The sequence below is a fragment of the Thermobia domestica genome, chromosome 11, assembly GCF_964235325.1.
Source record: "Thermobia domestica chromosome 11, izTheDome1.hap1.1, whole genome shotgun sequence".
Classification (NCBI taxonomy): domain Eukaryota; kingdom Metazoa; phylum Arthropoda; class Insecta; order Zygentoma; family Lepismatidae; genus Thermobia; species Thermobia domestica.
Window position 1 is genome coordinate 182095274 of NC_137464.1, and position 24363 is coordinate 182119636.

The window sequence follows — 24363 nt, forward strand, 5'->3', positions numbered from 1 at the left end:
TGTAACTTGCGTCTTACTTTTCATGTACAAGGGAATTATATCAATATTTTGTAAAGAAAAAATAATACTACTAATTGTAAAAAAAGAATACCTGTGCCATACACAGTGTGTAGAAGTTTTTATACCCTTCAATATCCTTATAGAACATATTTAGTATTGTACATTACCAAGACTACTAATAAAAGTAATGCCATTTTTATAATTACTACTGCCCCTACTACTACTACAAGCATTCTATAATACTACTACAGGAAATAAAAACAACAAAAATAACAATTACTAGTACTATAAAAACTACTGCTACACTGGGCAATTGTTTTTAGAGGACTTGAGTTTTGAGGAGGGAAGAGATTATTAGTTTTTGGGGGGGATGGGCACCCCTGACTGTATGTAGGAATCTGCAGCAGTATTGGAACAATGGCAAATCGTGCTATTCGCCAAAGTTCAATTGAGAAAGTACTTTTAAATGAATCTGACATAGAAGGTAATGAGCTCGCATATAGCAAGGTGGAAATAACCCTGTCAAATTTTGATGCAAAAGACAGTGATTTGAACATTTTAATAGATAATTCAAATGGAACAAATAGAAGAAGTGATACATTTCTTGCAATGAATCCCTTGTAATATTCTTGATGTTGTAGTGGTGTTAGTTTACAAAACTGACAGACAAGCCGTAGCTTGTTTGCTTACGTTTTACAGGTTAATTCCATAGGTGCAAAAACCTGACGTTGTGCTACTAGAAAAATTGTTACTTTGTTGGCAACACTGCTTCTGTGCTGACCTCCCCTGTAGTGTCCAATGAACGTCTCTCAAACAGTCTCTCTTTCCATAAACACAAAATTTGAAAGAATTTCGCCGTTCCAAGGATAACCGGGATTGAATTATAAAAGATTAATCCTGAATTCATCGGAATACTGAAATATATCCCACTCTTCCCCATTCTAGCCGACTTTACTACATCACCACCAAAATGCTTTCAGAAGCCGCCTTTGTACACCTACTACACTGTACTAAAATCCTATTGATCTGTTTGATAGTTTTCCTACGCAAACAAATATAATAAATAGGTTACTGACGTAAATAAAAAATGGTAACTGAAACAATTGCACACATATAGTTGGCAACACTGTACTTAGAAACCTAGTAATAATAGAGAATAAAAATATATGATGTTTTAGACATCCCAAGTTCATATCAGACAAGATAAATTATTTTCCGTGAGAAATAATGACCTTTATGTTTTGGGCCTCAGACGTGTCCCCCCCCCCCCCGTTGGTGTTCCATGTAACCCAAAAATACCTTGGTGTTTCTAGGGATAAAATAGGACTAATTTTATCGAAGCATTTTAAGAAAAATAGTTTAGAAGGAAAACGACTCGCATTGCAAGAGATCGAAATGGTACAAGTAAGATATGTCTTACTTACGTTAAGATACCGACTAATCTACCCACAACCAAGATGATTGTAAGAAGATCCGAAGTTCCAAAGTAGGGATTCTTAAGCCTCCCCCTCCTTTTCTCTCTATTAGTGAGCACCTAATATACAGTCTTGTACAAAAAATCCAACCACCCAAGGTATCCTCGCTAGTATAGGAAAGGGGGGCAAGAGTACGCAAATTTCAATTAAACTTATATATTTTGGTAAAAAATAGTTACAACGGAAAACTTTTACATGGAACACAAAACTTGAACTCTCCTTTACGAAATGTGAACTCAACTTTCATATACCTCTGTCCTTGGAGAAACTATAATCCATAAAATGAAAACATTCAAATTCGTACTCTTGCCCCTATATGTGGGGCAAGAGTACGAAATCAAAGAGGCAAGAGTACGCACCCAAAAAAGTATTAACAATTATCACAGATGAAGGTGCCTACTCCTTCATGTAATGTGCATTGTTCATGCCACCATTCATGGCATCTTGCGCACTTGATCCAATCTTCTATTGGTGGATCACTGTAGATGATATTGCATAATGAACACTCGTACACTACTTCCTCGCTGACCTGAGGAGTTACCTTCGATTGTAGCTTTCTTGGAGCAAGTTGATGTTTGCCTTTGCTCTTTGGAGGGCGCCGGTTCAGAAGTAAGTTCTGCTTGAAAAGAGAGGATGTCAGAATCTCTGATTGACCTCGAGAAGATCAAGATTTTTGGTTGTGAGCTTGGTGGCAGTCGGAGGAGGACTGACAACCACCAAAGGAGTGCATGATGTGGACGGTCTACATGGGCCCCTGCTTACCTCCAGTGAAGATCCAGGTTTACTGGTTGGAGGTTTGGTAACAGATGAACGAGCAGCCGGCAGAGGAGTGTTTGATGTGGACAATCTGCATGAGCTCCTGCTTGCTTCTATTGAGAATCCAGCTTTACTGGTTGAAGGTTTGGTAACAGATGAATGAGAACGAGCAACCGGCTGAAGAGTGTTTGAAGTGGACAGTCCGCATGAGCTCTTGCTTGTTTCTAGTGAGGATCTAGCTTTACTGGTTGAAGATTTGGTAACAGATGAATGAGAACGAGTAACCGGCAGAAGAGTGTTTGAAGTGGACAGTCTGCATGAGCTCTTGCTTGCTTCTAGTGAGAATCCAGCGTTACTGATTGAAGGTTTGGTAGCAGATGGAGGAGGACGAGCAACTGGCAAAGGAGTGCTTGATCTAGATGCGCCGCATGGGCCCCTTTTCACTTCCAGTGAATCATCCGATGAACGATTATGGACTCGATTCAGGTCTGATGCTTGATTTGTTGCTTCAGGAATGCTTCCATCTTCAGAGCTGGCTTCTACATTTAAGTCTACCACATCCACAATAGAGGGAAGAAAATCTTCTTCAGTGAACACATCTGGATTCAGTGGGACAACTCCAGATTCTTGAAGGCTGGATACCAGTGGTTGCAGCTTTGTAGTAAGCCTCAGTAAACAAATTCGCAACTTGGAATTAGGCGGGATGGATGATTCATCATCCTTTTATCACACAGTGTTGAATACCAGGATTTCAGCGGGTCAAAAACAGGAGCGATCTAATGGTTTCAAATTATAGCTAGTATGCGGTGGAAAACTCAACATCACTATCCCATTTTGCCTGCAGAAATCAATCGCCTCGATTGAAATGTGAGAGGTCTGATTGTCAACAAGTAACAATACTCTTTTCGTAACCGAATTTGATCGCACATGTTGGTGTAAGTAATATAACCATTCTACGAAAAGTTGTGAGTTGAACCAGAATCAGATATCATTCCCACAGAACCCGGCGGCGAGCCATCGAATAATTCTTGTTTCATTCGTTTTCTGGGAAATATCTGGGGAATAAAGGAACTAAATACACTCACCAGGAAACAGCTGTTATGTTGACTCCAAAATCACTAGATACAGTTTTATTCACAACTGATTTTTAGTCGACTTTTGGAACTTTATGAGGAACCGTATTTATGCCAGTTTCGTACATATTGTAAATATCCCGTAGAGAAAAGCAGTTTTCTCTTACAAGATCTTTTAGACAATTAAAAAAAAACATTCAACTTGTGGCTTGATAAACCCACGAGCTCTCCCCAGACCAGTCTTCGCTGTCGCAAAGCAATAGTTAAATGTCTACGACGGAAAGACTCTGTCCAATCTCTTCCTGCCATTCGATTCGCATGGCTAAAGGATATGGGGCAACTAGTTACGTTCAGCAAAATTGTATGCCATTCTTCTTAGATCTTTTAAAGCTAAGTCATAGGAGAATTGATCCAGTAATGTGATATATTCCACTAATTCGTTCTCCATTTCTTCAGTAAATAGGCCTACTGGCTTTATTGTGCCTAAAGACGTTGCAGATTCTCATTTTAAAAAAAGAAAAGAAAAATCCTTAATTCTCCTTATGTCAGTAATGGGAATGCATAGGATGCATAAAAATCAGATATTATTTAGACCCTTTATAAAAATATATTTCCAAATTCGGCTTATTCCATCAGTTACAGAATGTTTGTCACCTACGAGGGTAACATGAAAACTTCTCGACCTATCTTTGATGAAGCTACATATTGTCAAATGTTAGGTTAGCTTCATATATCTTTATAGGATCCCATACCAATCATTGGACTGACACTGCCTTATGCAGAGTCATTTTAACGTATGATTACTAAAGGACTGACTACTACAGGAAACATATGGTAGTCGAACTTTTTAGCATGGCACTAATCACGCGTTAGAACGACTCTGCATAAGGCCTATTGAAATTTATTACTGAAGACTACTGGCATTTAAGATAAAAGAGGACAAAGCATAGCATTACTGAAGACTACTGACATTTAAGATAAAAGAGGACAAAGCATAGAATTTCTGAAACATGAATAAAATAAGCAAGCGTAATGTTATTCAATAACTGCAGATTTAACTATCTCACACGTTTATCTGTTTCGAAAACTCAAACACCACCTTAGATATTTTATGTAAGGAGTGGTATTTAGAATAAAAATTTATCCCTCGTACATAAGAAAATATCAGGATTCTTTAGAATTCTTAACGTTAGAGGCTACATATGGGAACCAGTATTCGTAAAGTTTGCCGTCACTCTCTATTACAATAGAATCTACATTCTTTTTTGATTGTTAGATCTAAATCAAATTGGATTCTTTTTCATAGAACAGAAGGGGCAAGAGTACGCACGCGTACCTTTGCCCCATCGGTATCTGCGTACCCTTGCCCCCTCACTACACAATTGACTTTCCCGTGATGTTGTACAGCCAACTGTTGGAAAAAAGGCAATTTACTCCGTCCTGTCAAACAATGGATATGTTAGAAACTAACGCTTTATAGTACTTTGAAATCGTTAAAAAATTGTGTAAGTTATTCATTAACTACTTGTGTCCCAATATTATATCAAACTATTAGAAAAACATAAATAATTACCTAGAAAGCATGTCGTTTGCCGCAGCACACTCAAACTTGTTTAGGTTCTAGACGCCATTAGCATCAAACTCCACGTGACGCATTATTGTCATACGCGAATATATTCACCTGATTTTAGGGAATCGTATCCTTACCCCCCACGTACTCTTGCCCCCCTCTACTCTACTGTTAAAATTCGAATAACTCATTACTCAAATATTCGAATTATGGATTCTTCGTTTATTCGTTATTTGAATATGAATTAAATTCATTATTTGAACAAATGTTCGAATATTGGAAACGTATCTTGGGATATTCAAATAACAGTAGAAAAGTGATGCGAATAATATTAATCGAATACCTAATGTTCAAATGGTTATTCGGATAATTTAATCCACATAACTACCTATAGAGTAATTGTTATCTTCGCTTGAATATAAATATCTTTAGTGGCTACAGAGGGTTCATTTTGTTTGATTTACAGTACTTCTGGTTATGGATAAAAATTAAAGGTTTAACAAAGACAAATGGGTAGTCAGATTTAAAAAAAGAAGAAAAAGACTTTTAAAAATATTAGTTGGCTTTGGTCAATGCCAATGTTTCTAAAATTAAGAAGAAAAAAAATCCTGACATAAGTTAGTCTATAAGTTATACTATTTTCTTCCTAATTCTTGGTAAGGAATATGATTCCTATTTAATTTGATGATTATTTGTGTGTATCAAAATATGGTTCTGGTAAATTATGCTGCCCAATTTCTCCAAATCATATAGTAATGGCCATAAAATGCTGGTATACATATCATATATGGACGTGTTTCTTTTTTTTTCTTTTTAACAAACGTTTTCTATTGCCAATTAAAGCATATTTGTAGATTTTTGTGTTCTTTATTTAGAAGTTAATTTATATACATATTTATTTATTTATTAGTCCTTCTGAATAGCACCTGACGGTAAGTTATTAACTGATAACATGATTAAACGAGGTATTTCTAGTTCATGTATCTGCATTATGTACCAAATTCTGGAAATAACGAATACAAATGAATTTACACAATATACGATACGGAAGCTGGCGAAATCGCTTTTCCCTGCATTCACACCGTATATTTAGGTGTTAGAAACCAGTATTTTGATAACAATCAGAGACACTCGAAGTAATGTTCTGGTCAAGCATACAAAACAAACTAATGTGACGACTACATGCCATCTAGTTAAAAACCGTCTAGTCGCCTAATCAGTCATGGCAATGTCTCACAACAGTTACTTAAAAAAATACGTTAAGTCCTAATTCTATAAAACACTGATTCTGTACGTTTTACCGGTAGAAGCTAGAGGAACTTTTTTTTTTTTTTTTTTTTTAATCTATGTACCGAGAAGATCCTTTCTTAGTTTGAAATTCTCATTTATGAAAAATTAAAGGAATATGGTTGTATAAAGTAGAATTCAAATCTATTATGTTGTTTTCCTTAAGAACAAGAATTGTTCAATCTGGTTTACGAGAAAAGTTTTCTCGGTGCACAGACAAGAAATAGTTTGTCACATTTACAAAAGTATTTTCATGAGCATATGGGCATGACATTTTATGCCAGCATACAGGAAACTGAATTGTACTGAATAGGTCAAACATGGCGTATTTCAGTCAGCTTTTCCTGTATTCTTTGTTTCCGGTGGGTTCCAAAAATACAGAGGTGGAACTTCAATGTTTATGCTTTATATTGACTTTAAAATATTATAATGGAATAGAAAATTGCCATTAAAAAAAAATCCAAAGAAGGGATTTTAACAAGTAAACAGAACAAAGATAAAGAAGGTAAATAAACGGTTACTTACGTGAAAGAAAAGTGAAACCAAATATCAGCCAGTGCTTTCTTTGTTCAGTAGATGGTTCAGCAGACGGATGGATGGTTTGGAAGCTAACATGTGACTTTAGCAACCTTGCATTTACCCTTAGATTGATAGCGAAAATGACGAAATTACTCGACTCATTCATACAGAATACTGACAACAGCCGATGAATTCACATTCATAAATACATACATACATGGTGTCAAAGGTTAAGTTGTAGAATATTTGCGGTACCTGTATACGAAGTATACAATTACTATCATTTAGTGTACACTCACCACTCAAAACATTATGCTCACCCGCTTCTTTTTTAACTAAGTCGTCGGGCTGACGTTAGAATCACAGGATACGGGAGAATTGCTTACCAGACGGTGACAAGACTCTCACTAAAATATTCAATTTAGTGCTTATGTGGAGAGTGAAGAAAGCCGGCGATATATCAGAGTTTGATAGAGGTCAGACAGCTCGAAACAGGCATGTGACGTATACTATTATTATAATTTGCTGTACTGTATATCTATACTAGAAAAGCATCAATACTCGACCTGGTAGTAGTTCATCTGAACTATCTACTCACGGAGGAGAAATATGGGCCCTTCTGTATAATCCCCTCTGGATTCTGTATGCTTCAGTCTATAGCTGATATCTTCCGATTGTAAAGTAAGAGAAGATTATGATCCTAAGAGAAACTTTGGGTAATATTGTAGTTTTTCAAGTCCAAGTTGCACCTGGAGGACCGGCTTAGTTTAATCTGTGAGTTTAATTTGAACTCGTATGGAGTGTAAATTGACTCAGCTCTATTTTTAGCTACATACAAAGATACAGGGAACTTATGTAGTATTATGCTCATTAAAGAATATTTTTTACTATTTTAAAAGCATACAATGCAATTGTGAGTGATATAAAGTATTGCTTAGACGATGAGAAAACAGTTTTTAGTTATTATTTCTTTCATTTTTTGTTGAGACAAATTATCAGGAATACGTGTACTCATATTTTTAATGTTGATAAACATAGAGGAAGATGTTTTTGGGTTTTGAGAAAGTATTCATCAGATGCAGTTTAAAAATAATCTTTGTATACAAATTATGAAAGAACAAAATAGAAACTAACTGTAGGAAACAACTGACGTGTCTCTAAGCGATAACTTAATTAATAAAATCGAATACTTTGTTAAATTAGAACCTTTTTATTATTTAATATCTTTTAATAGCAAAATATGAATTTAAAACAAGTTCACTTTTTAAGAAAAAATAAACAACATAAGCAATGTGTATGAGTATTATTATTATCGTAATACTAGAGTAACAGTACCGGTAAAATATTAGTCTTTTGTTTGGCCCACTCTACTCTTTATTCCACGAGCTGCCACTCCACTATATATATGTAATGGCAGTAGTTGGAGGAGAAACTGTCGATTTTGTTAATCATAGGACCATATGAACTGGATCTAACAAAGACCCCCCTTAGCTCCAGAGGTGAGTGTTTTACCAACAAACTATTCTGCCAAGCACGTTCATGTGTATATTACAAAATACTGTAAATATCTAGGTCCATTGACATTTCATAAGTATACAAATACAAAATACAATTTTAATGACTAAATTATTTAAACATCAATGTTCCACTTCAATATTTTCAATATAGATTCAGGGGCGGATCCAAGAAAGACTTCTGGCGGGGCGGTGAGTTGTCATACTGCTACTTTTAAGGGCTCCAAACTATGGAATGAGTTTTATTTATATATATAAAATAAGAAAGTTTTCCTCTTCTGGGGGGGCGCCCCGATCGCCCCCCTGGATCCGCCCCTGTATAGATTCCGTATTATCTCCATCTTCTAAAATTTCTGCATTTGATTTGTGACTTTGAACATGGTCGAAGTTTCTCCTGCATTCAGTCTTCTGCAGTCGATTTCCTTTGATATCTTCCTTCAGCACCTGTATCATTCTAGGTATACGCGTATTTACTTCCTCCATGTGTCTTGAATTTTGTCTTTGCAGGTTCAGACTTAGCACCACTCAATAATTTGTATATATATTTATATATATTACTTAAGATGCTCAATATAAAAAGTATATTCCAAATTTGGATAAGATTAGAGCTCGAAAGTATAAATAATGGTAATTCAGCAACGTTAACATTCTTTAGCACCAATGAAGAGAAGAAATAAATAAAAACAATATAAATAATATTTCGAATTGTTACTGGCATATTAATCATTTATATGTCTAAACTCTTGACACACTTCACTAAACTGTATATATTCATTATTTAAAGCATATTAGCGTATTACCATAGTTTTTTTTTAAAGTTTGATGCAGATATTGTAGTCCAGTTAAATGTTACAATGCATATTTTAAAAGTAGTATGTGTATCACTATTAAAACTGTGTTGAGCAAAAACTATCAACTGTATAATATTGGCAAACGAAAGACTTACTTTTTAAGATTTGCCTTTGTAGGTTCAGACTTTGTACCACTCAATATTTTGTTCATATACCACTAAATCACTTAGTGTAACAGCCCTTTGTGGGTCTGAACCGCTCCAACACCACCTGTTAGCGATCAGCTGAACTACTTCCAGGCTACCGACAAACAGGTGGTCAGCACACTGAGTCCTTCTGTCTCTAACAGGCGTACCAGAAGCTTTTTAGACCTATTTGCCCCGTCTTTTATTCATGTGACTCCGCTGTTTGCCTCACGACACTGGGTGGACACCGAAAATTGGAAAGTACCGACCGGGAATCGAACCCGTAACCACGCAGACATACGTTCGGCGCTCTAACCACTAGAGTACAGAGTCCCCGTATTTTGTTCGTATAATTTCCTTAACCTGCTCATACCTTAATATCAAATATGTAATCCAAACTTATATAAGATTAGAACTCAAAAGTAAAAAAATAATGATAATTCAACAATATCATAAAAAGTCGTTTTTCTCGATTTTCTCCAAAACTACGCATAAGAATTTCCTCTCAAGCATGCCATTTTATTCAGCTTCATGTGATTTATCGATTGTTAATTCTGAACAATATCATTGTTAAACAAAAATTAAAGCGTAAAGGATAATCGTAATTTTAGGTTTTATCTCATTTACCATCCATACACTGTATTGTAATATTGTTGGTGCCATAAAGAAAGGCTTGATTAATCTACACTTTGATGTCAGTTTCATCTTAACACGTGATATGATCATCGTACAGCATCAATTTTTAGGTTTACAAAATATTTCTTTTTCGATTTTCTTAAAAACAAAGATTTACACTCACAAAGATCAATGAGTTCTGCTTAATGAGTTATATTAATTAATGTGTGTCTCATCTTTGGACAAAATTTTCTCGTTTTATGCTAATTAAATTGCAAATTAAAATCTAATATCACTAATATAGATGTAGGAAAAGCTGAACAAATTGATTTAGAGAATTTAATAAAGGAAGCAAATTATAAAGGAAAAAATAATAATAAAAAAAAATCTGGTTATATTTTATATTTGAATATTTATATCTAAAATGAATACAAATATGTAATGATATAATATTATTCCCGTAAATAAATACTTTTCAAATGAATACATATAAAATAATTATTTTATTTAATTAAACATTTTCTTTTCAAGTATTTCTGTTCTCAAATATCTCCCTGTTAGGATGTTTGTAGTGCTAACAAGTGGAAGAGCGCTGAATACCTGAATACACATAAAATCAAACAGGAGGATATATATAGTTAATTTTTTATAAGTGTATATTATAAATGAACAAAATAATTATGAACATACTCTAATATTAGATACTTGTTTCCTTAATAAGTTTTTAACAAACTACAAAACGTGTGAGTTTCTTTTACTTTTAAAAGATGATAGAAACTCAAAGAAGAGGGAAGTAATGTTAGAAATTGAAATATTAAAATTAATGAATGAGGAAAACATAAAGTGATCACAAAGTTTCTTCACAAGTTTGTACATTTATTGCGATACACTGTGTGAGATAAGACAAATGTAGTTGGCTCCATAAGAATGAGCAAAGATATTTGAACATATTTGCATAAGAATCAACATGTATACAATATTTGTTGCACGTAGTAGGTCTACATCTAGCCAAAATTCGATTTCTAACGCAAGGATTTAAATTATAGAGTCTTTATAACACATTCGTTTAGCAACATTTGATCCTTCTTTCATGATTACTTAAATAAGATGTTCTCGAGTCTTCGTTTCCTTGTAAACTATAGATTGAAACCGTCCTCAATTAAAAGCTGTAATAGTTTACATTTAACTTTTAAAAAAATGCTCACAACAAACTTAAGTATAATCTACATATACAAGGTATTACAAAAATTTGTCACTTTATTTTGGGAATATATTCCTCACATCAAAATAAGAAAAAACGTTTATATGGACCTGTGGTCGGAAGTGCGTGGTTTCGTAGTTATGGAGTGCCGAAAACGTGAAAAAAAATGAGCTTTAAAAGTTCATAGTTCCACTACTATAGGACCGATCGTAGTCAGGTCAAGACATCACTGAGTTACCAGTATGTGAACTATCCAAATATCTATCTTTTAGAACCTTCGGTACTTGAACAATCATTTTTTAGAGAGGCTGTTTGGGAATACTTGATCATTCTCCACCTACCTCTTTTTAAAAATTTGTATGCAAGTACTGGAGCATTCTTAAACATGGATATTTGGATAATTCACATACCAGTTCCAAAGTGATGTCTTAACCCAACTACGATAGGTCCCATAGTTGTGGAACAATGAACTTTTAAAATTCACTTGTTTCACGTTTTCGGGACCCTATAACTCCGAAACTTTTGAGCACAGGTCTCTATGAATTTTCTTCCTTATTTTGATGTGAGGAATCTGTTCTCAAACTATTATGACATTTTTGTAACACCCTGTACTTAAGTAGTTCAAATCTAAGTAGAATTATGACCCGCAAAGCACGTTATGTTCAACATCATCACACTATCTATTTTCAAATAATTAAATTCAAACAATTCAGTTTTAAATTGCAATTAAATCCTTAGAATATATTATTGTAGAATAATCTTTAACACTAGATATATAAGTAGTTACGGTCTTGCATAATTAAATTGAAATAATGCAGTTTTAAAGTTGCAATTAAGTCGGCACAATATTTTAAACCTGCAAATTGTCTGCATGCTAGCGCCAAGTATTGACGTCAGGCGGCTAGGCAGCACGTAACGGAATGGTGAGTGTTAATTATTAGGAATTAGTGTTATTCACAGACTAAGACCTTTTCCTTATACAAAAACAAAAGTGTTTACAAAAGTATATATAAACATAAAAGTATATAAATAAACGCTTTACAATAAATCCTGAGCTTTCTGTAACTTCTTATCACTAAGTTGTCACTAAATACAGTACAGTCTCGTTTATCCGAATCAGATTTGTAGATTAAAAAAAATAATAATAATAATGCTCGTATAGATAATAATTTATAACTATGATAGCAAGAATGTAATTATAATACGCTACTCATTTGCTTTTTATTTTGATTAAATGTACAATTCCTGCATAGATTGTACAATAAATTATATTAATACTGTACATAAAATGCTTTTTGTCGAGTTTTAAAAAGCTTCAAACAGAAGAAGTGGACCAATTCTTCGTTAAGAAATGATGTGAAAATTTATCGTAATAAACAATAAGTCTGCTTTTTAAGGATTTGATTTGCTTATTACCCATATTACCCGGATTATTCGGATTTTCTATTTTCCGGATTGCCCTTGGTCCAAGTTAGTCCGGATAAACGAAGTTGTATTGTAATAACATAATGAAATATCGTACCATGTTAGTTTATGCAGTTAAAATATGCTCGCTGAATTTTGTAATATTTGACTGGATCCTTTTTCGTTTGTTTTGACTAAAATTCTCTAGTTTTTTTTTTCACTTTTTATTGTATGAATCTGAAAATTTTGGACGCTAACTGCATCAGTTCATTTACACGAATTTTGCTGTAGCAGAAATCTAGAGACACACTCAGGCAATAGATCGGCTTGTTTACGAGTTGTATGAACAGTGATGATTTCAGGGTCAAGAATGTCTTCTTGGAGCTACCAAAATTTTCCCGGGACAAATCTCAAATCGTGCTTAATAAGTGTTACCAGTATTTTCGAAGTACTGCTTTAATGCCCTGCATATTGAAATCCCCCCCCCCCTTCCCGAAAGAAATCGTTTGAAATCATACTTAGCCATGAGAACGACTTCGATGGCGCACTTCAGAAATAATTTGGTAGAATAGGTAGCTGTTCCTAGCATTTTAAATCTTTCCATACTTTCTACAAAGCCGTACAGGAAAATGGTATCATTTATTAAAGTGTGGGCTATATTACGCCTGTTAAAAAAAATGTATCTAATGAACATTAAGTATTCGACATAGAATTTGTACTCGTGAAATAATCCAGACGCTTACGAGAATTCTGTAGTATTATTGAGAATCAATGCAGTTGAATATTGGAACTAGTCTACATCTAATTGCATAAAGCACTTATCAAATATACTACTATTTGAGTAGAGAATGTGGAAATATTTTTAATTGTTGATAGACTTCTGTGATGTGAAAAGAAAACAGCAAAAGGAGATAAATAGAAAAAGTGCTTTTGACACAATAAACAGAATTATGCTTCACTGTAGTCACTATTTACATGTCATTGTGGATTATTATTTTAATGTAACATTCAGAATTCAGATACAATATATATATTTGTAAGTTTCATTCTAAAGAGATATAATTTCTATACAATAGATTTTTTGAAGCATACTGTGTAGCCTATATAAATTCTGTGTATAAGATGTGGTATATTTATTTCATTTTGTCTGCGATTGTACACTTATTTTGCCAATGATTATTTAAAATAGCAATAATTGATATAATTGAGTTTTTCCTTGTTGCAATTTGTAAATATTTATGTATACATAAGTCTATATCAATTATCACGTTTTAACTTATTTTAGGTTAAGAAATCACGTGTTTGGCGGTCATTACCCGCACAACGTATATAAATTGAAACTCCTACGCGTTCAAGGTAAAGTATGGACACAAAGAAAAATTAAAGTAAACATTTCGTTCTTTTTTTTAAAAAAAAAATACAGAAAAAAGAAAATAAATGTGAAGGCGAGAGTAGAAGGGAAACGAGAGGAGGAGGAGCGTACTAGAAAAAAAAAACTCGATCAATTCTGCAAGGTCATGGCCAATCTTTTCCCCTTGTGGTGCGTGGCGTTGCTTGGCTGTTTCCATCGCCGAACTCTTGTGCCTGTCTCCTACAGCAATAGAGCGGAGACCAGCGCCTCCTATCCGACCGCCCTGTGAGTGAGTGAGTACATTGACGGCCGCTTGGGTTTCCGCCACTCCTTACCTTCTTTTTCACTCGCTGGCTGACTGTTTACAAATCTAGTTATTAAAATCGCCGCTAGATAACACCACCATCTACGACCATGGCTGAAGTGTTGGAAGATCACATTCCCTCCTGCTCCCCGCAGAAGGAAAAAAAAAGAACTCATAAAAACGAGGAATAAATATGATAGGGATTGGTTTGGCAAGTATGAGAACAGTACGGTTGTTTCTTGACACATATAACACACATACACAAGCACAGACACCAAAGACTCTGTACAATAAAGAGACGAACTCATATTTTCTTCTATTTGTCTCATAGGATACAAGATAATATGCTTTATGGTTTGTTATTCTTTATTTCTTATGAAAGTTCCATAAATTCTAAAATCTTCTCTCCAAAATATCTTCAGAAATATATGAAGTTACGATTCATTTATATTATTTTTTAATACAAAAATAGAAATGTGATTTACTATGATTTGTTAAGTTCTTTTCCTGATTATGTGATAATAGATGGTTATTCATTTACCTATATCGGTCAGATATGTAATGATAGTCTTAAATTTTGGGTAGTCAAATAATTGCAGATATTTGAATAATTTAGTGTTCTTTAAACAGGCAAATAATTACGGACAGAAGTAGAGCCGGGAGAGTATTTTGTAGCAAAAGGGTAGAAAAAGTACTACGGTGGTTAAATTAAAATATACTATTCTCTTATTTGTATTCACAATATAATCACGGCGATTTTTCCTTTAATCTGGAATTAAAGTTTATCTAAAGCGAAAAATAATATAAGTGCACCATCAATTGATGGTCTATCAAATTAGTTTAATTTGGATATTACGTAGGTTCTGAAAAGTGTATTTTTTAAGCTTTTCTCTTCGTTAAATTTACTTCACCTTTAATTTAAAATAAATTAGTACATAACTTAGAAAAATGAAGGATATCCAAATTGTAGAAAGTGAGCCATGTACTATCTACAAAATACTACAATGAAGGATATCCAAATTGTAGAAAGTGAACCAGGTACTACCTACAAAATACTATAATGAAGGATATCCAAATTGTAGAAAGTGAGCCATGTACTATCTACAAAATACTACAATGAAGGATATCCAAATTGTAGAAAGTGAACCAGGTACTACCTACAAAATACTATAATGAAGGATATCCAAATTGTAGAAAGTGAGCCAGGTACTATCTACAAAATACTACAATAAAGGATATCCAAATTGTAGAAAGTGAGCCATGCACTATATACAAAATACTACAATAAAGGATATCCAAATTGTAGAAAGTGAGCCATGCACTATATACAAAATACTACAATAAAGGATATCCAAACTGTAGATAGTGAGGTACTGTATACCAAATACTACAATGAAGGATATCCAAATTGTAGAAAGTGAACCAGGTACTATCTACAAAATACTACAATAAAGGATATCCAAATTGTAGAAAGTGAGCCATGCACTATATACAAAATACTACAATAAAGGATATCCAAATTGTAGAAAGTGAGCCATGCACTATATACAAAATACTACAATAAAGGATATCCAAACTGTAGATAGTGAGGTACTGTATACAAAATACTACAATGAAGGATATCCAAATTGTAGAAAGTGAGCCATGCACTATATACAAAATACTACAATAAAGGATATTCAAACTGTAGATAGTGAGGTACTGTATACAAAATACTATAATGAAGGATATCCAAATTGTAGAAAGTGAGCCAGGTACTATCTACAAAATACTACAATAAAGGATATCCAAATTGTAGAAAGTGAGCCATGCACTATATACAAAATACTACAATAAAGGATATCCAAACTGTAGATAGTGAGGTACTGTATACAAAATACTACAATGAAGGATATCCAAATTGTAGAAAGTGAACCAGGTACTACCTACAAAATACTATAATGAAGGATATCCAAATTGTAGAAAGTGAGCCATGTACTATCTACAAAATACTACAATGAAGGATATCCAAATTGTAGAAAGTGAGCCATGTACTATCTACAAAATACTACAATGAAGGATATCCAAATTGTAGAAAGTGAACCAGGTACTACCTACAAAATACTATAATGAAGGATATCCAAATTGTAGAAAGTGAGCCAGGTACTATCTACAAAATACTACAATGAAGGATATCCAAATTGTAGAAAGTGAACCAGGTACTACCTACAAAATACTATAATGAAGGATATCCAAATTGTAGAAAGTGAGCCATGTACTATCTACAAAATACTACAATGAAGGATATCCAAATTGTAGAAAGTGAGCCATGTACTATCTACAAAATACTACAATGAAGGATATCCAAATTGTAGAAAGTGAACCAGGTACTACCTACAAAATACTATAATGAAGGATATCCAAATTGTAGAAAGTGAGCCAGGTACTATCTACAAAATACTACAATAAAGGATATCCAAATTGTAGAAAGTGAGCCATGCACTATATACAAAATACTACAATAAAGGATATCCAAACTGTAGATAGTGAGGTACTGTATACAAAATACTACAATGAAGGATATCCAAACTGCAGAAAGTAAGCCAGATACTGTCTACAAAATGTACTACTAAATAAATTAATAACCGATTTCAAACATTGTCTCATATACCAGAAATTTGAGTGAACAGTTTATATCATAATTGTTGGGCACTCAAATTTATACACTACAAGCAAGATTTTGAAAACAATTATTGCTTCATATAATAGTGTTTTGTAAATACTATCTGGTTCACTTACTAAATGTTTTATGTTCGTCTTTCAAGTTATTCAGTAGAATTAAATCTCAGTGGTAGAGCGTTCACCTCTGATGCTTGGGGTCCCGGGTTCGATCCCAGCCCCGCCAAGTGAACTTTGTGGTGGACAAACACCGTCTGCGTGGGTTTTCTCGGGGTTCTCCCGTTTCCTCCCACTTTCTTCATTCCACCATTTCATTCATTACTCATCATCACCGACTCCTTTAGCCTAACCGGCATAACCGTGGGACGTAAAACTCAAAGATTTCATTTCATTTCATTTCATTTCAGTAGAATTAAAGAAGTGGGGGTAAGATTAGCGAACACCCTTAAGAAAAAGGTAATACTAGTACTAAGAATAAAATATTGTTTGATGGTGTTTGAAAACAGTTCTTACATTAAAATATGAGACGAAGAATTTCCATACCTAAATATTCTTAAATCTGATTTAAACTACTTGCTATGCACAATAATAGGTTTATTGTAAAATATATTAACGTGTAACAATTTCGCCAACTATTCACTTTGGCTTCATCAGACACTATGCATACTCATATAGTAACAGATTTAATATAAAAGACAGCGAAAAAATCCCTGATTCCTGATTGGCTACCACAGGCTATCAGGGATTTTTTCGCTGTCTCTTATATTAAATGTCACTATATGTGTATTCAAAGTGTCTGATGAAGCCAAAGTGGATAGTTGGCGAAACTGTTATACATTAATATATATATATATATATATATATATATATATATATATATATATATATATATATATATATATTACAATAAACGTATTGTTTAAATCAGGTTTAAGTCTGTTAAAAGCAAAGCTTGTACAATGGAAAATATTACTAAATATTCTCTTTAAGAGTTTTCTTTCTATTGTATGTATTTTCTTTCTTTCTTTCTTTTACTTTTTATTTATTTATTTATTTAGAAAATTAATTTTTCTAATTTTTAAAAAGCAAACATAGATAATTTTAGAAAATTCAATGCTTTTAGTATTTTCATAAAATTCATGTATTATATAGTCTATAGTTTAGAAAAAAATTGTATAATGTCTTCACACAATTCACAATAAAGAAGACAATGCATTTTGTTCCTTGAACAAGTTTAACGCTTAAATGAAAGACAACTTTACTGTACGTATCTAATTATATCTAAGATAACTCACTTTACTTCCATTCGTTAACAGAGAATTTTGATATATATACAAGGTTATTATACATGATTGAAGTTTCATAAATTCCCTGTAGCTCTAGTAATTGAGATATTGTAACAAAACTCAACAGTAATGTAGAAAAGCTCTCAAAAAGTTTTGTTTGCTGCAGGTGTACTTCAGATTTATCTCACTAGAGCGCAGCAGTGAGCAGTGTGGCAAGATGGCGACAGGCGCCGAGAAAACATTTCATGTCATGGCCTCCACGCTGTCCTGACCTAACCCCATACATTTTTTGTGGGGGGTTATGTGAAAGATTCAGTGTTCACACCTCCTCTACCAGCAAATCTGCCAGAACTGCAAGCCCGCATCAACAGTCCTTTTGAGCTCATTGATAGGAACATGTTGCGCCGAGTATGGGAAGAACTTGATTTTCGGCTTGATGTCTGTCGAATCACTAATGGGGCACATAATCGAACATTTGTAATTGTTAAAGAAAACGTTTTGAGTTTTTCTATGTGCGTGAGAAAATTATCGCAATATATACACCAATACAGTTATTATAGAACTGTGAAATCGCTCCAATCATTTATAGTAGCCCTGTATATATATCTATCCGAGATCTATAGTAACCTAGTAACCGAAAATTGTTGCTTATGTCTTTTTCAAGACATATTTTCAAAAAAGACATAAAGATCCTAAAACAAAATGGTAGCCTTTTCACAAACATGACTGTACCTATTCCACATACAATTATAGTTTCCTGACAAACGGGAAATTATGTTCATTGCCTTCTCCATCTTCGAAAATTGAGTATTAATAAATTATGTTCAAAATTTACAACATATTTTTTTCTTATTTTATAACCGAAAGTATTTTAGTGTTAAAAAATATTTTATAACTGAAGATTTTTTAAAACGCATGTCACAGTAGACTTAACATATTTACAAAAAGAAAAAAGAAAGAAAAAAAACAGAAAGAAGTCGAAGAAGAAGAAGAAGAAGAAGGAACCATAGGAAGAAAAAGTTGTTGTTGTTGTTGGAGAGCATTATAACAGTTAACTGGATACATTAGGACTCAAAAAGAACCGTGGTGCATATAATCTCCCATTTGGGCACGTGACCCGCTAGTGATGGCAGATTACTTAATGATATTGATACATCTGATGCACACAAAATTACACGAATAAAGTTTCCTGAATGACAATATACATTAAAAAAAAAATCAGGTTAAAATTTTCGTCCACCGTAGGTTTTGGGCCTTGTTTTAGGAGATACAGGGTTCCGACTTTCTGCTAGAAAATTACCTTACTCGAGAATCAGCCACCAATGATTTCTGCCCCTGTGGATTCTGATTTATCGGTAAACAATGTTGACATTGTGGTTTATGTCAAAGAGTTAACATTGAAATACGAAAAATGTTTTTCGGCATTTGCTCAATTATTATAGCACTTACAGCGCATCGGTTGATATTACGCATACATTACATCACTAACAAAATAATAATAATAATAATAAAGTTTAAGAGTTAATTACAATTTTATGATATATCTTAAACGATGTGTGCTGTAGTTTTTTAGTGTCATAATGCAGTGGTGTACACAGAATTTCATCAAGGGGGTTCAAAGACGCAATTTCATATCATTGCAGGATATACTTTATTTTTGTATGTGTGTGTGTGTGTGTGTGTGTGTGTGTGTGTGTGTGTATTTTTTTTTACCATAAAGCTTTGCTCAAGAGGAGTTCAAATCCCAAACTCCTCTGCATACACCACTGCTGTAATAAAAGGCTTGAAGGAGGTATGCTTTAGTATCAGTTTCACTTTAATAGGGGGTGTGATCCTCGTACAATTTTTATGTTAAACAAAAAATAGTTTTTGTCAATTTTCTCGAAAACTACTCATGGGAATTGACCGTCAAGAATGTTCAGCTTAAAAGATCTATCAATTAACATGTCTCATCTTCGGACATTTTTCTTTTCATTTATAGTTAATATGGAAACCTTATTTACTTATGTTTCATATTGAATTGCATATACATGTACATACATTCATAGCTTTAAGGATATGCCTAATCAATTCAAGAGCCTGAAGAAAACCAACTTTTCGGTGGCCGATTTCCTAAATAAAATTTTCATAGGCGCATGCTGATTTTAACCCTTTTAATATTATAATCAGTGTAATGTTATCACATGATATAATCCATATATGCCGTTGTGAACTCACCCTATGTTAATTTTTTTTCTATAACTTACAGAATACTATGATAATAAATTATTCATGAGATCAATAATTTTTATTGTGTAGAAAATGTATTTAAATTATGGGCAATGACATATTTTTGTATAATAGACAGAGCCGTCGTTTAAGAGACTCTTCTGTGCTGCAGTCACCAGCAAATGTAACCTGCGTTGGGAAGAAATAGTCTTCAAAATTACTTCTCTACTACAATATAACAGAACATTGTTAAATAACAATAATTTATCTGAGTACATCTAGACGAAAGATGTTTTACCGGTATTTCGAACTTATATATTAACAAAATCTACTGTATGTAATTACTTAATTGGATTTAATAGTAAATAGTAACACTAAGTATATAAGACAGACCTCCATTTTAACATGGAATCTGACCATATACGCATCCACTGCTAATCAAACCTAGGTCTATTGCAGCAAAGGAGACCACAGTTATCACTAATGATTGATAAAAAAGGTAAAGAAATACATTTTTATACGGCAAAATGCTAACTTATCAAAATAGAAAAGGGTAGTGACGCGGTGATATTTACAATTACAGTAAATCCTCGATTATCTGCAGAATTGGAAGGGAAGGGCACCGCGGATAGCGAAAATCGCGAATAATCAGAAAAAAGACTAAAAATTAGGTGCAAACACGAAAAAATACATTATTTCAGCATAAAAACTATGTTTAATTGTTTGTATTGCTCGGGTTGTCGAGGTCAGTGGTCAGAGAATGTGAAGGCTGTGACCAAAACAAAAGAGAAAGAGCCTGACACTCACCCAGAAATTCTGAGGTCTATAGGATTACGATGCACAATAAACCTGTCAGTAATTTTCGACCTTTGCACTGTAGAGCTTATTCTATTTTTCCGGTTGTTGGCTTGGATTTTTTTTAATCAAAAGATACATTATATTTCAGTCAAAAATTGTTCTATATGCCTTATATCTGGAGAACTACATACAGTGTAGCCAAACCCAAAATATCATTTGACTCAGTATGATGTGCTTATTTCATAAAAAATACGGAAACTCATTTAGGGGCCATTCAAAAATTTTGTGGCCCCTGATCCAATTTTGGATCAAACGATCCATTATATTTCAATCAAAAATTTTCTTGTAGGTCTTATACCTGAGGAACTGCATATAGTGTAGCTAAACCCAAACTATCACTTAACTGTCAGTACGATGTGGTTATTCCATAGAAAATACAAAAACTCGATTTAGGGGCCCTTCAAAAATTTCGTGGACGACCTCACTGTGACCTTTCCCATTTCCCATGATCAAAAATTAGCTATCTGTATATTACAAGAATAATTACGCTTAACTGAATTTTTTGGTTGGGTCAAAAGATCCATTATTTCACACTTGAGTTGACCTTCAATTATGACCTTAGACGAAATTTATTGGATCAAAAGATCAAATATTTTTGAATCAAAAATTTTCTTGTAGACCTTGTATCTGGAGAAATACATATAGCGTAGCCAAACTCAAACTATCACTTAGCTCAGTATGGTGTGCTTATTCCGTAGAAAATACGAAAATTCGATTTAGGGGTCGTTCAAAAACTTTGTGGCCCGTGATCCAAAAACTAAGTATTGGCCACGATCGCAATCTTTCGATCCATTTAATTTGGATCATTACTTTTAAAAAAAATGAAAAATTGGATGGGGAAATACTGAACACACTGGAACTTATAAATTACAATTACGCAAATAGAACGTAAGATGTTAAAAAATTATGTGAGTTATGACGCGAAATTTAAAGCTTTTAGATATTTCAACTCAACGTGTTCATTATAAGGTATATATATTCTTGCCTTTGAAAAAGGAAATATTTCTGGAGTTGAATTGGTATTATGTATGAAAGCAATCTACGACTATTAACTTAATTTGCTTAAGTCAATAAGTGAGAGGATCGTTTGTAATAAACTACAGATCTAAATGTATTTAACAAATTAACATTAAAAAATATTATATATATCTCTCTGTGCAGTAAACGAGAATTTTACAATAGTTTTAATTAGTTTCTATATTTTAACTTTATTGAATGTTGAGATTTAACTGATGTACCAATGTTTGTTTTATTAAGAAATTCTAGTCACTGTAACGCATTTTTTACTGTGAGAATAAATTATGTGAAAACAGATAAATTTCATTTGTCAAGTTAAATTTAAATAATTATAGTTTCTTCTATTTTTATGTTTGTCATATATAAGTCTTTGTTTCATTTATGGCAGGATACTATTTGATGTGTAATATTAAATTATTGAAGGAAGTTCGATAGAATATTATGTTGAAACTTCTTTGAGGATAAGAACAAACCGCGATATCTAAGGAAAACAAAGTAAACAAGAATGGGAGATGAGGAACGAAAAGTTCAACGGATACATGACGTATCAATTGAATATATGTGTTAAAAATACGGAGAAAAAAAGAAGAAGAAATTGTTTCGATTTCGTAATGAAATATATGAGACGGAAAAGTAGTCAAACAACTTCTTTAAGACATCAACAGAATCCAGAAAAAATGTGATGAGTCCATATTCATTAGTTTTATATCACATATAACAAAAATTATGCTTAATATTGAATAGCAGAAGATGGTATGAAAGATCAAATGAGATAATGAAAAAGTAATAATTCACGACTAGAAGAAATAACGGCATAGGCAATGGTATTAACTTAATAAGAGTAATTTGTAGAAAAGGCAAGGAAGTACATGCAGCATTTACGTATCTTTAAAAGGTTGTTGGTTGAGTGAACTGGGAAGTATTGAAGGAAGTTCTAAACAAAATTGATATGAAAATGAAAGATACAAGAGTCACAAGATACCCCTATAAACTAAGATGTAAAAGGTAAAATAAGGAAAGAAATAACAGGAAACAGTAATTGAAAAGTGAGTTCGACAGATACGTTTCTCCTCCCAAATGTTATCTCATTATACCTGGAAAGCCCTAGGTCACACAGGGAAGACAATATTTCGGTGGGAGATACGAAGAATAGGGTTACAGTTTTTCAGCTCTTTTTGAACTATTTGAACAAAAACTTAGCATGCTATTAGAAAACTTGAGGAATATGGGATGAAAATAAAAGTCGTAGACAGAAGCTAGGTGATGGAATCTACCTATGTCAAATATGAATATCTGAAAACCATAACGGTGTAAGTAACATTTTGCTCAAAATTGAGATAAGTTCATTGATGACAACTACATGCAAGAAGATTCATGTGAGAAAGAGATTTAAGCACAATAATGTTATCTATTAAAAAATATAGTTGCCTATAATGCACTTTTCTTAAGAAACTGATGGGGTTAGCTAAATTTAAACTCAAATTTTGTCGCAAGCAAGGTTTGTGCACTTATACACAGTTTTCACACAGTAGTAGTAATAGTAGTAGTAGTAGTAGTAGTAGTAGTAGTAATAGTAGTAGTAGTAGTAGTAATAGTAGTAATAGTAGTAGTAGTAGTAGTAGTTGCATTATCTAGTTCTTAGTGCTTTTATTGCTTTCTGCTTTTTAGTTTGTTTTTTTTCTGGAGTCGGTTAATATTATTTTTTTAAAAAAGATTTCATCTCTGCTTTACAGTGTGTTTTTAAAGTCAGTTATTTCTCTGCTGAAGTTATCCGTGAACATGCACGCAACAAAGTCGATTAATTACAGCACTCTTAGCTTAGAAGAGTTTCATGATTTAGCTCTGAAGAATATCATGAGATCCTAATGAAATTTAAACGAAATCATCGCGAAATCACACTCTTCCAAACAAAAAGTAAATGAACAAAGTCGGTGCACCTATCAAAGTTATGAGTGATCATACACGCGATTACGGTATCAACAGTGTCAGCCATTGATGAATTCAAGTCTAGCTCCGAAAGCTATTGTTAGATTCTTATAAAGTTCATATGGAACCACCGGAAAACAATACTCTTTCAAAAAAGATCATCAAATTTGGTGCACCTTTGTTGAAGTTATGTGTGGAAAATGATGAGAAATGAATGACGATAATAAAATGAATAAGCACCCATGGCTTAAGCAGGGCTCGAAGTCACGAGAGACATAAAATGAGAAAACACCCATGGCCTGAGTAGATACTCGAACTTAGAGAAGCAAGTTTTGAGACCATCGGGGAAAAAAAAAACTTTCAAA

The 24363-nt window shown here is 33.2% G+C and overlaps 1 long non-coding RNA gene across 5 annotated transcripts in view; it reads right to left on the reverse strand.

The window, feature by feature from the left end:
- LOC145664599 (uncharacterized) overlaps positions 1-24363 on the reverse strand; it is a 485044-nt gene that overhangs the window by 412592 nt on the left and 48089 nt on the right. Inside the window, exon 2 of one of the 5 annotated variants that reach the window (XR_014127484.1) lies at positions 8017-8802. The exons of 2 other annotated variants lie outside the window; for them this stretch is intronic. This is a non-coding gene — a long non-coding RNA (uncharacterized LOC145664599). Of the gene's footprint in view, positions 1-8016; positions 8803-10104; positions 14188-24363 lie in introns of those variants that run through there. 2 more of the 5 variants (XR_014127486.1, XR_014127489.1) reach the window with 2 other exon arrangements.